At 40.3% G+C, this 14,798-nt stretch overlaps 1 protein-coding gene across 1 annotated transcript in view; it reads right to left on the bottom strand.

Annotated features, from left to right (window-relative positions):
* Positions 1-14,798, bottom strand: part of ZMIZ1 (zinc finger MIZ-type containing 1) — a 153,573-nt gene that overhangs the window by 107,411 nt on the left and 31,364 nt on the right. The gene's annotated exons all lie outside the window — the stretch shown is intronic.

Here is a 14,798-nt window from a genome sequence, read left to right as displayed (position 1 = left end):
GCAAAACAATTAGTATCATTCTTTCCAACGGAAGAACCCAAAAGTTCCTGTTGCTATTTGTTGTGGGAAATTGCTTATTAATGTGAAGAATGCGTTTCCTCAGCTAAAAAGTTAACAGACTTCCCATGACTTTCTTGTACTAAAAGATCAGTAGGGTAGAAGCAGTTAGGTGGGTTTGAAACGATGAGCATATCTTTTCTGTAACACAGTGATTTCTCCTCCTTTCTCTCCATCCCCAAAAGAAGAGCAAACAGTTCTCCGAGGCGACAAGCAAACAGGAAAGGTTAGTCCCACAGCTAATTCCAACAGATCTTCAACTGAAAATGTCCTCCGCGCAGGTGACTGGTGGATCAACACAAGTGCTTGTATTTACCTGCCTGAGCTGTACGAATGCCTGTTCCCCTGTACCGTTTTCATCTTCCCCAAGGAACTGTGCTGTTACGGTTTCTGCTTCCCACTGTGTCTTCTTAGCACTTCTGAGGGGATCTGACACAGCTCTTTGTGCTGCTCTAAGCTGAAATGGCACGCCAGTTCTTTCCCAGGGCACTGACGGGAAATATGGCTTCCCCAACATCAAAAGCCAATGAAGTCTTCTTGAAAACACTGAAAGACTGATTAGGACCTCAAATGATTCAGCTTGTGATGTGACTAAGACGTAGGCAGGCAAACAGATTTAGTGAGAGAGGAACTTGGTCTCTATTCTAACCATGTCAGCTTGTCCAAGCTGAAAGTCCCACCGAAAAAGGGGGGGTTTTTCTGTAAAGATTAATTCTCGGTATTTTCATGATAAGTAACTCCTACATGTTATCATTTAATACCAATATCAAAGGAGCAACTCAACTACCTGAAGGTCAGCGTGGATTTGGCTAACTAAACAGGATTGGTACATTTGTCTGCATGGCCTTGCATGACTAACAGCATTGGTTAGAAAATAAATAAAATGCATTATGAAATTTTTCATTTTCGTTAACATTTTTCAACCAGTCTAGTGTAAATTCACATTTAGTGCCTTTTACAGTCATCAAAACCAGCAGGAAATAGAATGCATTCATAAAAATGCTTGATTTTTGCATATAGACAAAAATGTAAATATAATCAACAGTTTGTCTAGATTGTAAGACAGCCAAAGAATATAAGTAGTATGAGTAAATATCTATTTTATATTACTAAAATACTAATAGTAAGTGCTATTAAGCTACGACGTTTGTTATGGTGTAGAATAAACTCATATGCTTGTAGCTAAGATCATAATAACTCCTAACTATGTAAATCGAGGAGATAGAAAAGATCCCCTGGTTTACATAGATTTGTGCAGCCACTTTGCATTGCTGAAGGATCCACTAAGTGGATTAATCATCTCTGATTTCAGCACACTCAGATTAAGCTAAAGATTTCCACAGGAAACATTTTCTGGACTATGGCAAATGACAACACAGTGAGGTACTTTCCTTCCTCCTTTTTTCACCTTATTGGCCCAATTTGGGGGCTTCAGCATTCCGTCCAGCATATCCAGCTACTCAAAACCTCTGAAAATCAGGACCTGAGTGAGTATTACATACCCGTAGAGGGTGGCGGTCTGAACCAGAGGGGGACTGTAGTGATCTATTTTTAGGACAGCAATGTCACAGTCAATAGTGAGGCAAATATCCTGCTTCGCTCTGCCCTGGAGGTAACAGCTTTAAAGGTCAGAAAGCAACGCTTTCTGGAGATGCTCCACTTCAGCTTCTCTAATAAGAACGCGCGATTAGCCTTTTGAATGAAAAAGTTATTTACCGATAGCGGGAGCACTTCAAACTGCACAGACCCTGCATATATGTATACTTCGGATGGTTGTTTGCCACAAGCACTTAAGACAAGAGATTTGCATTGTATCTTAGAGTCCACGGGATGCCTCATGCTCCTGTTGCTCTCTGCAACGTGAGTCTGAAAGACACATTGTACCGCTGGTTCTTAACTGTACCTTAACAGCAACCCCAGAAAAACAAGGATGATAAAAGGAAAAGAATGAAGAGTGGGAAATTGATTTGGTCCTCAAATGGTCAGCAAATAACTGTTTTCTCTCTTAAATTTATGTTTTTTATACAGTCTCAAATATTTGTATTTGAGATGCTTCCAAACAAAGATTTCAAAGTCCTCATGCAAACAAGAGACAGCGTGATGGCTCAGCCAGCCACCCCCTATCCCTCTGAAGCATCCAAAGTAACTGCGAATGGAAATCCAGACAGCTGGCTGTGAAGAAAAGAGACAAGTCTTTAGTGAAGCCCCAGTTCTAACACAACACCTCTGGTAGCATGATCTAATCATAACTAAATCTATCTAAAACTAAACCACTTAGGTGGTTTTATTACAGGTCCTACTGTAACCCGTTATCCATTTAGATAACTTCTATGGACAACTTCTAAGGATAAAATAACTGTACCCCCACTTTGATCCTTCTGTTATCATGATGAATGTTTCAGATATAGTTTGACACTTTAATCCTCTTTAGTATGCAAAATACAGAAATATGATTGGAAAAAAACCTAAGAAAATTGGTAAAGGAATATCCTGGTTTAAATTAATTAAATCATCATCCTAGGGAGACACATGGGACGTAGTCAAGGAATACTCTACAAAAAAGATGGTCAAAAAACTCCACCATTCAGGCCTGAGTTTTTCTTCTACTTTGCTGGCTGAGAAGACATCCAGCAAAAAAGACAATTTATAGTATATTCATGAGAAAGCTGCTTGCATGATGGGCTGCTTCCTTCCTCTAACTCCATGCACACAACCTCAGCAGTTGCAGTAGCTGCTCTGACAGGTTATACTCTTGACCTGTGGCAGGATGATGAGCTGCTGTCGGAGAGAGGAGGATAATGTGGGAGACACCCAACAGAGGAAAGCTGATGCTCTGTCACTGACAGAAGCCCAGTTCTCTCATTAGGGAACGGTCTCTCATGCACTGCTCCTGCACCCTCTCTCCTTACTTTACCTTCGCTAGCAAAGGGAACCAAGTTAAACTGAAGCTCTGGCTTACAAGCCAACTGCTAAACCATGTTACTCCAGACTGTGAATACAGCTGCTAACTGGCTTGAAATAAATTCCATCATACAGAATAATACCGGCTACAAGGTTACCCGTTCTCCGTCAAGGCAGCCTGCGTAGTTAACAGAGCACTTTTCCAAAAGCAACAGCTTTCAGTCACTATTGTGAAACTGATGCAGAAGTCATCAGGAAGGCAGGCAATTATTTATTTAATTATTTTAAACCAAACATCTGAATACATAAATGAATACTTGTCATTTTCTGGTATCTAAAGGAGGATGATTAAATTTAAGCTTTAGACTCAGGCAATTACCAGGAAAAAGTGATTAGTAGATAACGTACACATGAACAAAATGTTGAGTACCTTTTAAAACACAACTCTAGATATATTTAGCTATCTTACCTGTTTTTCTTTTTTGAACTTACTGCTGTTGATAACTGTATTAATTTCCTTTGCAGCCCCTAAGTCCCCATGGCGTGAGTTTTACCAAGCGGAAGAAATCTGATCTTTCGCCGTGCACCTCCCTGATTAGTCCCTTGCTAGTACATCAGGGCAACTTGACTGTGTTATTCAGGCGGGGAGCACAGTTAAAAGCTCACAACCAGCCCCAGCTCATTTATGAAACGTGGCTGAAATTCCCAGATGTGTGTTTCTGTGTAAGAAGTATCATGTTGTCCTTCGTAATCCTACAGGGGAAATTCTTATCAGGCTCTTAATGACTCAAAGACAACAACTAATGGTTATTTACTTATGACATCATAAATTAAAATAACACACAAAACCAAAGGAATCAAAGCTGCTTCTGTATGACAGGCATTCTTTGTTTAACACTTCTGTCTACACGCTTTCTTCATTTCTGGTTTTGTTATGACAATAAGTTAGTAATTTGGCTTTCAGGGACTGGACCAAAGTATTCATTTCGTAAAAGTAGCATCAGGAGAAATGAAGCTGAAAAGATTACTGTGTTGGGCACAGTCCTGCCACACTGCATGGCATACTGCATGGAGGAAAGGTGCCTTAAAAATACCAGAGATCCAACTGTCACATTTGAGGTATTGTTAGCAAACACTCTAAGGAACTTTAACATCTTGACACATGCCTTCACCATTGCAAATCAAATGAAATGCCAGCAGGCAGACCTCAGAAGAACTGATGGAGAAAAGGGGGAGTTTAAACTCCTTCCCATCCACAAAATCCTGCTTTGGACCAGCAATGCTGTCCTATTATTCGTTGGCTCAAAAATACTGATTCAGCAAAGAATTTAAGCATGTGCCTAAATTTAAGCAGTTTAATTAACTTTGACGTCAGTGAGCCTACTTGTGTGCTTATAATTAGATGTGTGCTTGCTGAAGCAGAGCCCATCTGAATAGAATCTCGTTGATTTTAATTTGGCCCTTTGTCTTTGCCCCTCATTTATTCTTTGCAGCGACTGAAGGATTAGTGCTAAGGTTCTGATTCAGGAATGAGCTTAAACAACTCATCTTCACTCACAACATGCAAAAAGAGGCTAAGCATGTCTCAAAAAATAAGCATCTACCCAAGTGCTTTCCTGAATAATGACAATTTCATGATTGAAGAACGATGAGAGTTATTTCACTCATATTGTAAATTGGGTGGTCCAGTCCTCCTTTCTGTAAGTCAGGTTCTTTTTTAAAGACAGAAAATCTTTTTCATTTATGTAAATAAAGAGCAAAACGTTGTGCTCCACATACCATAAATGAAAATTTAGGAGTAAGCAGCTACTTCATAGAGAAATTAATTTTATATAGGAATCCTTTTTCACTGTAGTTAGTTCTTGCGGTGTGGAGGAGCCTGCTGTAAATGTCTTATTTGTTCATTTGAATGATGGCTTTTAGGTCCCAATTATCTAGGATATTTTGAAGTCACGTAAAAACAAACACGAAATAAATAAAGAAAAAAAGTAAACTACATGAAGACTGTCGAGAACATAAGCACCACTCACCAAGACAACAGAAATACCAGTTCAAGTCCCAGAGGTCAGAAGACAGCTAGGTGCCTCGGTAGCATACACACCGAGCAAAGCAGCAAGATCAAAGCCCCAGCTCCTGCCAGGCTGCTCTGCTAAACACCTCTAGAGGAAAATCTGATGTCTCTTAACATGCCCATGCAATTGTATTCAGCACACAGATAGCATCTTGAACAAGCCTTTTAACTCAGATACTTCAGCCCATTCTTCTGTGTTTATGGCCTTTTAAAACCTGGAATACATGACAGCCATTATTAACTGCAGGCACCGCTACAATTAAAGGTGGATTTGGAAAGATACAGCACTGGAGGGGGAAGAGGAAAATAGAAGGAAAACCAAACAGTGAGTTCACTATGGAAAACACTAAAGAGTTACTCAAAATAAACAAGGAACCCCAAAGAGTACTTCTGAAGACTCTGCTGTCCATCACAACCCTCATCTACAGAGCTCACTGCAGGGTTCCCGCATCCTCCGTACCAAGATGCTGCACCCAGGGCAGGACAACTGTGCTGCGGCGGGGTGCGCTGATACCCAACGACTGCTGGGTGCTAAGCCGCGCCGACCAACTGGAACAGCACAGCATTTGTGAGGCAGTTTGCATTAACTGTACCGGCAAATCCACTGCTAAAATGCCAACAGGTCTTTGAAAAATATCCATCAGAAATTCCATTCATTTGGTGATTTTTCAAAAGCCCCACTTACAACTGCGTGCACGTAGCGAGATGGCTGGTCCTTCATTCGGCTGCACTAGATGATCTTGAAGGTCCCTTCCAACCTAGAAGATTCTATGATTCTATGATTCCTTTACTCAAAACCTGTTGCCACATACCTAACGTTCTGCTTTCAAAAGAATATTGGGAAAAAAGTTTAAAAAGGTCCTTGAATTACACTGAAAAGAAAGCTGATTATATAAAGAAATCAACTACCCATCTACTTCGGGAGTGTATTTGGAAACACAAGAACAGAGTAAGAACATAGCAGTTGGAGTATTAAAGCAATATGCTTTAAGCAACAGAACTAATACAATTCTTTTAAAGCTGTTTAGTTTGTTAAGAAAGGGTGACATACTGGCATCGAAGGAGATGTAGAAAAAAAAATTCATTTAGCTAGTAATTTTAGTTATAGGGATATTATTTGCTTATTAACTTGCGCATGCCAGAATGAGAACCACGTTATTACCTACAGATCTCATAAAACTTCATTATCCCATTCCCATTACTTTGGATTTTGTGTTACCATATGATTGGGTTTCCCTAGACACATCTAGGTTTTTCCTCCTAAAATTTGTATTTTTACCCCAAGATTCAGGCTCTCCCACACTAACTCATTTGTCTAGAATTTGCCAGCTTTGCAGGCAGAGCAGGCAGACACTGTCCTTTTCCTCTGCTCCGACACTGTGACCTCGCCCTTCTCTGCTCCGTATCTTTTTGCTGCATCAGTAAAAGGAATAGACCTATTTCAACTCTGTCATCTCTACTCTTCCACTGCTTTAAAAACTTACAAACAGCTGCCAAAAGAATGAGGACTGTTTAATGTGCAGGACAGATGATGCTTGGTCTGGGGACACTGAAAACACCGAATCTACAGTTTCTCACCATCCCGAGCAGCCAGTAATCAAAGCTTTCTCTCCAGAGAAGGGGAGGCAGAGTTCACAAAAGGCATCACTAACAAATAAGGTTTCTAGACATGGAGCCTTAAAAAGGTAATTCCAACATTGCTATAGAAAACAGCTATTTCTGCATACATGGGCTTTCTCAAGCATAGTTTTACATTTTCAATCTCTCTGCAACTTTTATAGCTTTATTGACCTCATGATAAGTAAAGAGTTTTGGACAGAGAGATGAAAGGCAGATAAAAGCATCACCTATGCAAATAAATACAACAATAGAACAATCATCCTTTACAGACTTTTTTTTCCACCTTTGTAGACTAAATAGCACCTGCAGAACAAATGGTTTCCTTTCATGGGGCAACATATATAATTAATATCTATTCCAAGTTTCCAGTATGTTTTCAAACCACAGTCCAAATATTTACTTCACAATAGATGCCCATATATGCTCACCATTCCTTCCAGATCCTCAGTTTAGTTTTATTTTCTTCTCTACAAAATTCCTCTCCAGAATGATTTTTATTCTGCAGAGACTATCGGCCATGTATCAGTGTCAGCTTTTTAAAGACTATCCTTAGAGGTCATCATCATCCTTATACAGAGTTTAAGGCTGACTGACCAGTTTAAGATTTAATTAAATGTGGGGTCAATATATTTCCCGTCCTCCCTTGATTTGAAAACATAACCCTTCCCAGAGTGGGAGACTCTGGCTCTTCCACTCTCTCCAAATGAAAGCATACATTTGTCACTGATGCACCAAGAATTCTAGCAGATCAAGAAAATTCGAGGAACACAAAACATACTTTCAGCTGCAGAAGTCTGGCAGTCTGTAGAGCTGACTGAACCAAAGGGGACTGCGCCAAGCCAGACATGGCAGTTAGGATTTCCCCTCTGTTTTTCTAACATCACCTTCAATGTTTGCTGTGCCACACGTTACAATCACAGAAAAAAAAAGTAAAAGGCTGAAACGCCTCTCGTACATAGCTGTTCTAAAGGATGCTGAAAACCACTCCGCTGTCCTTCATAAGGACTGAGGTCTGTTTGAAGCCTAGCTCCTAGCGAGGACTCTAGAAGATTGCCTGCTGAACTCTGCTCAGCTGACTTCTTTGTCTGACACATGGTTTGGGTTCTCGTATCAGCAGTAATACTCACTCTGAACTGTTTGAATTTCAGTGTGTGTCAGAGATATCTTATAATCAATAACCAAAGGATCCCACCAAGCCTCCAGCAGTGGTTTGATGATCCACCAGCTTTGTGTCACAGGCTTGAGGACTTTGTTCTTGGACATTATTTTTGTCCAAGCTTTCTGTCCCTTTAGAGGCACCGAATTATTCCACGTGGGGGCTGATCCTGCTTATGCAAACCAGGCAACACAACACTTCTTTCCACCCCTCTGTTAAGATTCTCTAAAAGGTGGGTCAGTCCCCAGATCCCACACCAAGCACACAGCTTCACACAACTGTTTTGATGTAACTGAGAGCAGTGCAGAGGCAGGAGCTCCTTGAGCAGGAGCTCTCACGCTGTAATGCCACTGCCTTGGCTGAGCAGCTTCTGCCTTCTTTCTCTATCACTGCAAGTTGGGAGCAATAACTGGCTGCAAAGAATCAAATTGACACAAAATCTGCTCCAAACAAAGATTTCGTATTTACCTATTAATTTTTCTACACACTGAAAGAAGAAAAAAAAGAATCTCTCTTGTTTGGAAGAGCATTTTTTTCTTTCTTCCATTCTGACAGTTGCTAGACTACAATGTCAGTCTAGGAAAGGACAACACAGGCAGACGGGATTTAAAAATCTGTAACTTGTTTTGTCCACTAAAATTAGTAACCCTGGCATGCTTCACATACAGGCCTTTCTCAAAGAAATATGGAATATATTGAAGGGGATTGCATTTAACCATTGGTTTGGTCACATATTTCATTGAAGCTAAATTTCTGGATGAAATGCTACTACTTTAAGTTTTGCTGAGAGTGAATCTCTGAAGTCAAGCAGATACTCAGTTCACAAAAAACGCAAAAAAACAGTTATTTGTAACAGTGCACGGAAGAAACACATATTCTTAACAACAAAGCATAGGTACAACAGAGATATCTACTATGGAGACAGATAAAAGAGTCTAAGAGATCTGCTTAGGACTGCACAATATCCAGGCATCCTAATGCTCGATATTTTTTTCCTTCCAGCACATTAAGAAATCCTATCTATAAGCCCCGGCCCCAACAACAACTACATCTATGGAGACATCTTACAGGAGCAGAGACACAGTCACCATCATAGACTTCTTTCTTACACTTCACATCCAGACTTTCCTAAAAGCCTGGTTTAAGTCCCAGAAATAAGATTCTAAGCAACTTTAGTTTCTACCTTCAGATTCACACCTTTTGGGTTTATTATTGTTAAGCTACTAAACTTTATGACTTTTTTTTTGTTTGGGTTTTTTTGGGTGAAATCTTATTTCTTCCATTTATTCCTCAAGTCAGGTGTTATTGATGCTACAAAGTATGATTTAGCATATACAGATGTGTCAGGAATTAATAAGGGAAGTATGGATTTATTAGGATATTCAAAAAAGTTCACAAGACACAAATATCCTTGCAGTTTTAATCAGGCTGTCAAAAAATAAAGAGAGAGTATTTACCTCAGCATCCGGGAAACCTGCAAAGGAAAGCCAATTTGATGGGTTTCTTTACACGTTATTGAAACTTAAGTGAGTTGAAACAAAAAGAATCCATAAAATGGAAACAACCCAGAAGACTTATCAAACACGAACATAATATCCTCTACCGCACTTCTCAGAAAACCAGCACACATTATAAGGAACAATACTGCATTTGTTTTGGGACTTATTACTTAATAGCTCTCTTCAAATCCATTTTCTGTTATTCTGTGGTCTTTCTCTTTGAATTCCCTCTCATGAAGAGACACAAAGGCCAATACAAATTAGAACAGTCCATGATGATGAATCCTTATGATCCCTTGATTATTCTTTAACTGTTATTTAAATGAATGTATTTTATCACATAGCACTTACATAAATACCTTGCTATGAGCATACTTTAACAGGTGTCCTTGAACACGAGCATTAAAATACACCAAACACTAAAACATTTATTCAGTAAGACTTCTCAGTACAGAAATCTCTATTTTTAAAGAGAAATACCACTTATCTACTAAACCGTGTATTTCACAGAGTGTTGTCTAAAGCATTCAGAGTAAGACCTTTTCTTAACAGGCTGACTACATGGCTTCAGGAATTAGGAACAGATCTAGGACTAGCAGAGTCTCAATTGTATTTAGGAAGTGAACTTGCTGTCCTGGAACTTGATGATCTGATCTGTTCACACAGTTCACGCTTGCGGTCGTTCAGCCCTCCAGCACAAAAAAACTACCAATCCCTGTGGAAGTTGCTGTGTTACTTGTTCTCATCGCCGGACTCCTCATGAACTTCTTTGAATGCCTCCAAGACACACAGGCTGATAAAAGAGCACTGGCAGTGGGGTACATTCAGATGCACTGCAGCTCAAAAGGGAACATGTTCAGGACTGCATGCTGTAAGCTGAGAAAAGGTAACTTGGAAAGGGCAAATGCCATTCTGAAGAGTTTGCTTTCTTCTCTCACATGAATATATGTATGTTTTCACAGCTGCCTCCCTTCTTACTTTCCATTTGTGACTTACCTCATGTTCAGAGGGACAGATACTTCACTCAAAACAACAACGGAAAATAAACCCTCAATATTCACACTGAGACCAAGCTCTAGTCTGTCTCTATCACCAAATTTTCAGCTGCTCTCAGCACATATGGGATCCCTGAAGCAGAAGACAGAAAACAGTGATAGAAATCAACAGAAATCTTCTCTGGAGAATACCAGGTTCCAGTCCAAGTGAAAGTGTGTTGCACACACTAGGAAAAAATACTGCCCAGGAATCACACGATGAGCTAATTCACTATACACTTCAAATCCACACGAAAGAGAGCATTCATATAAGTATCAGCCTCATGAAAATCCAAGACACAAACTAAGAAAACAGCAGAGCTAGCTTGTTGCTGTAGTTGAGTCTCTGCAATTTTCTTAAGTGCTACAGTAAAGGCATTAGTGCAAAAATGTTCCAAGCTGGCAGCAGAGTTTTGCTGCTACATCTCTCAAAGTTGGAATTGGTACCATGGTAACAAGGACCTGTCAAATGTTAAAAAGAACAGGCCAGATAAACCACATGATATTTTGGCTAGACAGAATAAAAAAGCAGTAGCTCAGCCACGCGACCTCCTTTATAAACGTAAGTGTTCAAGTGCACAACAGAGCAGTGAACGCCAAAAAGGAAGTAAATTTCCATTCCAGCAAAATAGTACCTACATAGATATGCCACGAAGCCCTAAAACTCCCATTAAAGATGAAGATGAATTGCCGACCTGAGGATAATGGAAGTCTGACACAAGTATGGTCATGCTTCTTCTAAGAGTAGAAGGCAGACCAAATGCATCAGCAGCAGACATCTCACAGGAAGGGAACAGGAACAGCTCGAACAAGTAAGGCCCAGTGGAGAAGAGCATCTCTCTTTGTGCAAGCTCTTCAGATGCTCCATCTCGAGCTGTTTGAGAGCTGACTCCTGACAAGTCTGCCACATGCCAAGCCAACCTGGCAGAGGCTCAAGATACAGGATATAATTTTCCAAACTGCAGGTCTTTTAGAGTTTTGTTCTGAATAAATTCATGGGCAAGACAAATGTGCAAAGTCCACTGTGCCTTCCTTGTGATCCTCTTTCCTGCAGCCAATGTAGATGTGGCTGTCACAGACTACAGATACGAATGAATGCTGCTTACCACTAAGCAGCAGCACTGACTGGGCTTCCCTTTGACCAAAGGGAGGTACCAACTTCATTAACAGAAACTAATGAAACTAATCCCATAATCTGAATTAATTAAGAGTGAGTTACTCATTTATTTGTAGTATCCACACTATAAATCTTTAGGAAAGAGAGCCTAAGTTGCAACAAAGATATATCGTGCCAGTATACGTTCCAGAACAGAATTATTTTATCTGTGTGATGACAAAGCATAAGTGTCCCAGCTGAAACCATGGCTCCACTGCACTGGATACATACCTACAGGGGAAGAGGTAGTTTCTGTCCTGCGTAATACTGAATTTAATTAAAGCAGACAAATAAAAGTGAGATGGAAAGTGTATTATTATCCTTGCTTCAAAGATATAAAACTACAAAACAGAGAGCAAAGTGGCCAAGGGCACACAGTGAGAATCTGTGTTAAGAGCTGGGAAGTGAACCTAGAGATCACCTGAAATGTAGTCATTCTTCTGCATCAAAAGCTGTTTTGGAAGGCAACAGCTAAAAGAAAATGATGCCTTTATTTTAATGAAGAGTGTCAAGTGGACAGTTTCAGGACAGTAACTCTAAGTACCAACGGATCAGTCAGCTGCATGGATATGTAGCAAAAATTTATCACAGATAAAAGGTTCGTAACCAGCTTCCAACTACATCAAGAACCACATTATACAGTCAGTTTCATACGTTTATTGAGTTTTATCTTTTAAAAGGCAGTTTGATTTTCCATTTTCCTTTCCTCTGCTCCCTCCCTCCCTGCTGTCATTCTAAATGAAAACCTTTTCCAAATGCAACTGCCCTAATAGTTCAGAATTTCCCTCTTATTTCAATAATTTATTCAATTTACACCTTTATGGTTTTGTGCCAAAGCTGTCCTGTAGCTCCATGGCTCTTGTTCTAAGTTGTTTATTTGTTAGTATTTACATACATTTCATAACTCTCCTCAGCTTTCACTTCATGAACAACCCAAGCCAAGCTCTTCTACTCTGTTCTCATAAAGCTGCCTACTCATTCTTCTTATCAGCCACTTCCTTAAGTACAGGTACAGCATTTGTATTTATTCTCCAGTCATACAAGACCATTTTGACTTGACTCATTTGCTGAAAATATTTGGTGTGAGGCATGAGACTGACAATTCATACACTATTTCTTTCCAAATGCAGGCATGCCGGTCATTCGGTTCCTTCAAGCTGGAGGGATGCCATCAGCCTTGGCTGTAGCAATTTCCATTCTATACTTGTAATCCTTTTAGCTGCCTTGCTTTGCCTTGTCTCCGCAGATAATGTGAGCATTATTATTGGAAACTTAGGCAAAGTGTTCATCTAGCCTTACGGTCCTCTATAATCTAGAGGTTATCCGTGCTTTCTACCTTTTCCTCATTCATATTGCAGCCTCATTTCTTCTGTCCTTTTTGCTCATTTCTGTAAGTTTCATTTGATACAAAATACACTTTGCCCAATCTATACTATTGCTTTGAAAGACGGTAGTAAAACATGTTAGATTGTATACCCTGATCATGATGTACCTTAGGTCTCAGTATCTTGTGTCTAATGATGTTTTAACAGCATCATTTGCCAGTACTCTCACTGCAAATACCTTTCTTAACCCACAGTCCAATTTATTCACAGCTTTAGTATCATACCCACCAAGAACAGCCCTATTTTTTTAAAGTTATATTACAATTATTAAAGCTAAAGAAATAAACAAAACATAATGTAAAATCCTCAAATACCATAAAGTTTTAGTTTATGTTTTATATAAAATTAGGATCATAAGCAATACTGCTCTCAAAAAGTAAAATCAAAAGCACACTAGGCAGAGCCTAAGGGACTGAAAACAAAGTAATATCAAACAGGGGTTGCTATCTCTGCTATCAAACATCTAACACTTAGCTGCCCATCCAAGCTATCACAGCATTTGTTTGCTGTAGCTTCTCAGTGATTGCTAAAGTACCTTTTCTGCACAGTTCTGCCCTCAGGCTCCTTCCTCCCTCTCTCTCTTTACAGACATACTGAACACTGTCCTTTTCTGACAAAGCTCCCTGTATGATCTCATCCTGTCGTCCCCTTGTCTGGCCTCTGCTTGGCCTCCTGACAAAAGCAAAAGTAGCTACAAGAGCAATGAAGTTCAGTAGCTCGATAAAGTATTTTTAAAAAAAATATTTCAGAGCAGAAAACTATTCCCTCTCCTTCTTCTTCTTTTCTTTTTTTTTTTTTCTTTTTTGAAATAAACATTATGATCACTGAACTCTGTTCTACAGACATTAAAATAAAGCTACCAAATTACTTAAAATTTTGTACAGGAAGGACAAAAGCAGTAGATATGCTCAGAATAGCTCCCAGCAAGCACTATTAAAAAAGAAGGTCTTCTTCAGGCTTAAGGAAGAAAAAACAGAATATGCAAACACCCCTGCACTCACGTACTAAGCATGACTGAGGTTGCTGCAGTCTGCAAGCAAATGAGCAGGCAGGTAACCTGCTGGGCCATTCCCTATAGGTGTCACAACAAGGCAAAGGAATTTGCCGTGGAAGGTTTGGGGAGCAGCTGTCACCGAAAGAGACATATATTTTTAAAGGCTTTGTCATTTGTCTTTAGGGTGGGAAACGCTGTATTTGATCTCCTGCTGAGGCAGCAGCCCCATTGCAGCAGGATGGGCTAGAAGAATAAAAGGAGGCACAGCTATTATTTCAGGTACAAACACCAGAAAGCAGAGACAAAAGGCACAGTCATTAAATCATCGTTACTATTTAAAAGCACACATGACAACTTTTTAATACTTTTCATGCCACACGGGTCTTCCCTCAAGGCATTCTCCAAAACAATTTGTATTAGCTAATTGTTAACTATGTCCATGGCCAAGTAAAAGAAGCACAACATCGAACACTGTCTGGGCAACACCAAACGGTCCCGGATGGGAAATGCTAAGGAGCTGGCAGCTCTTGGTCCATTCCCCTGCTTCCCCCTGCCCCAGCTGAGGCTGTGCCACCTGAGAAGGTTACTGTCCCACCTGGCTCCAGCCTCTCATCTCTCCCTGCTTCCACCCACCACTTGCCTGTACTCTGATCTGCCATCTGCAGCTCCTGTACCCACTCAACCTCTTCAGCTTAGCAGGGAGCGACCACCAAAACAGTTTAAACCAACCGATGTGTGGGTTTCCCATAGAGCTGTGCCACTTTGGCAGCTGGCTGCTTTGCCCTCCAGCCTCAGGCTCCAGCCCTCTTCCATCAGGGATAACCAAGACCTTTGGGCACTGCCACGGGGACCCTCACTCTCCTGGGGCTCTGCAGAGAGCCAGCTCAGGGAGCCAGTCAAGCAGAAAACAAGCCGTACCAGCAGA

The sequence above is a fragment of the Numenius arquata genome, chromosome 10 (assembly GCF_964106895.1).
Source record: "Numenius arquata chromosome 10, bNumArq3.hap1.1, whole genome shotgun sequence".
Taxonomy (NCBI): domain Eukaryota; kingdom Metazoa; phylum Chordata; class Aves; order Charadriiformes; family Scolopacidae; genus Numenius; species Numenius arquata.
The sequence above is the reverse complement of the archived record's forward strand: the minus strand, read 5'-3'. Positions and strand labels throughout refer to the sequence as shown.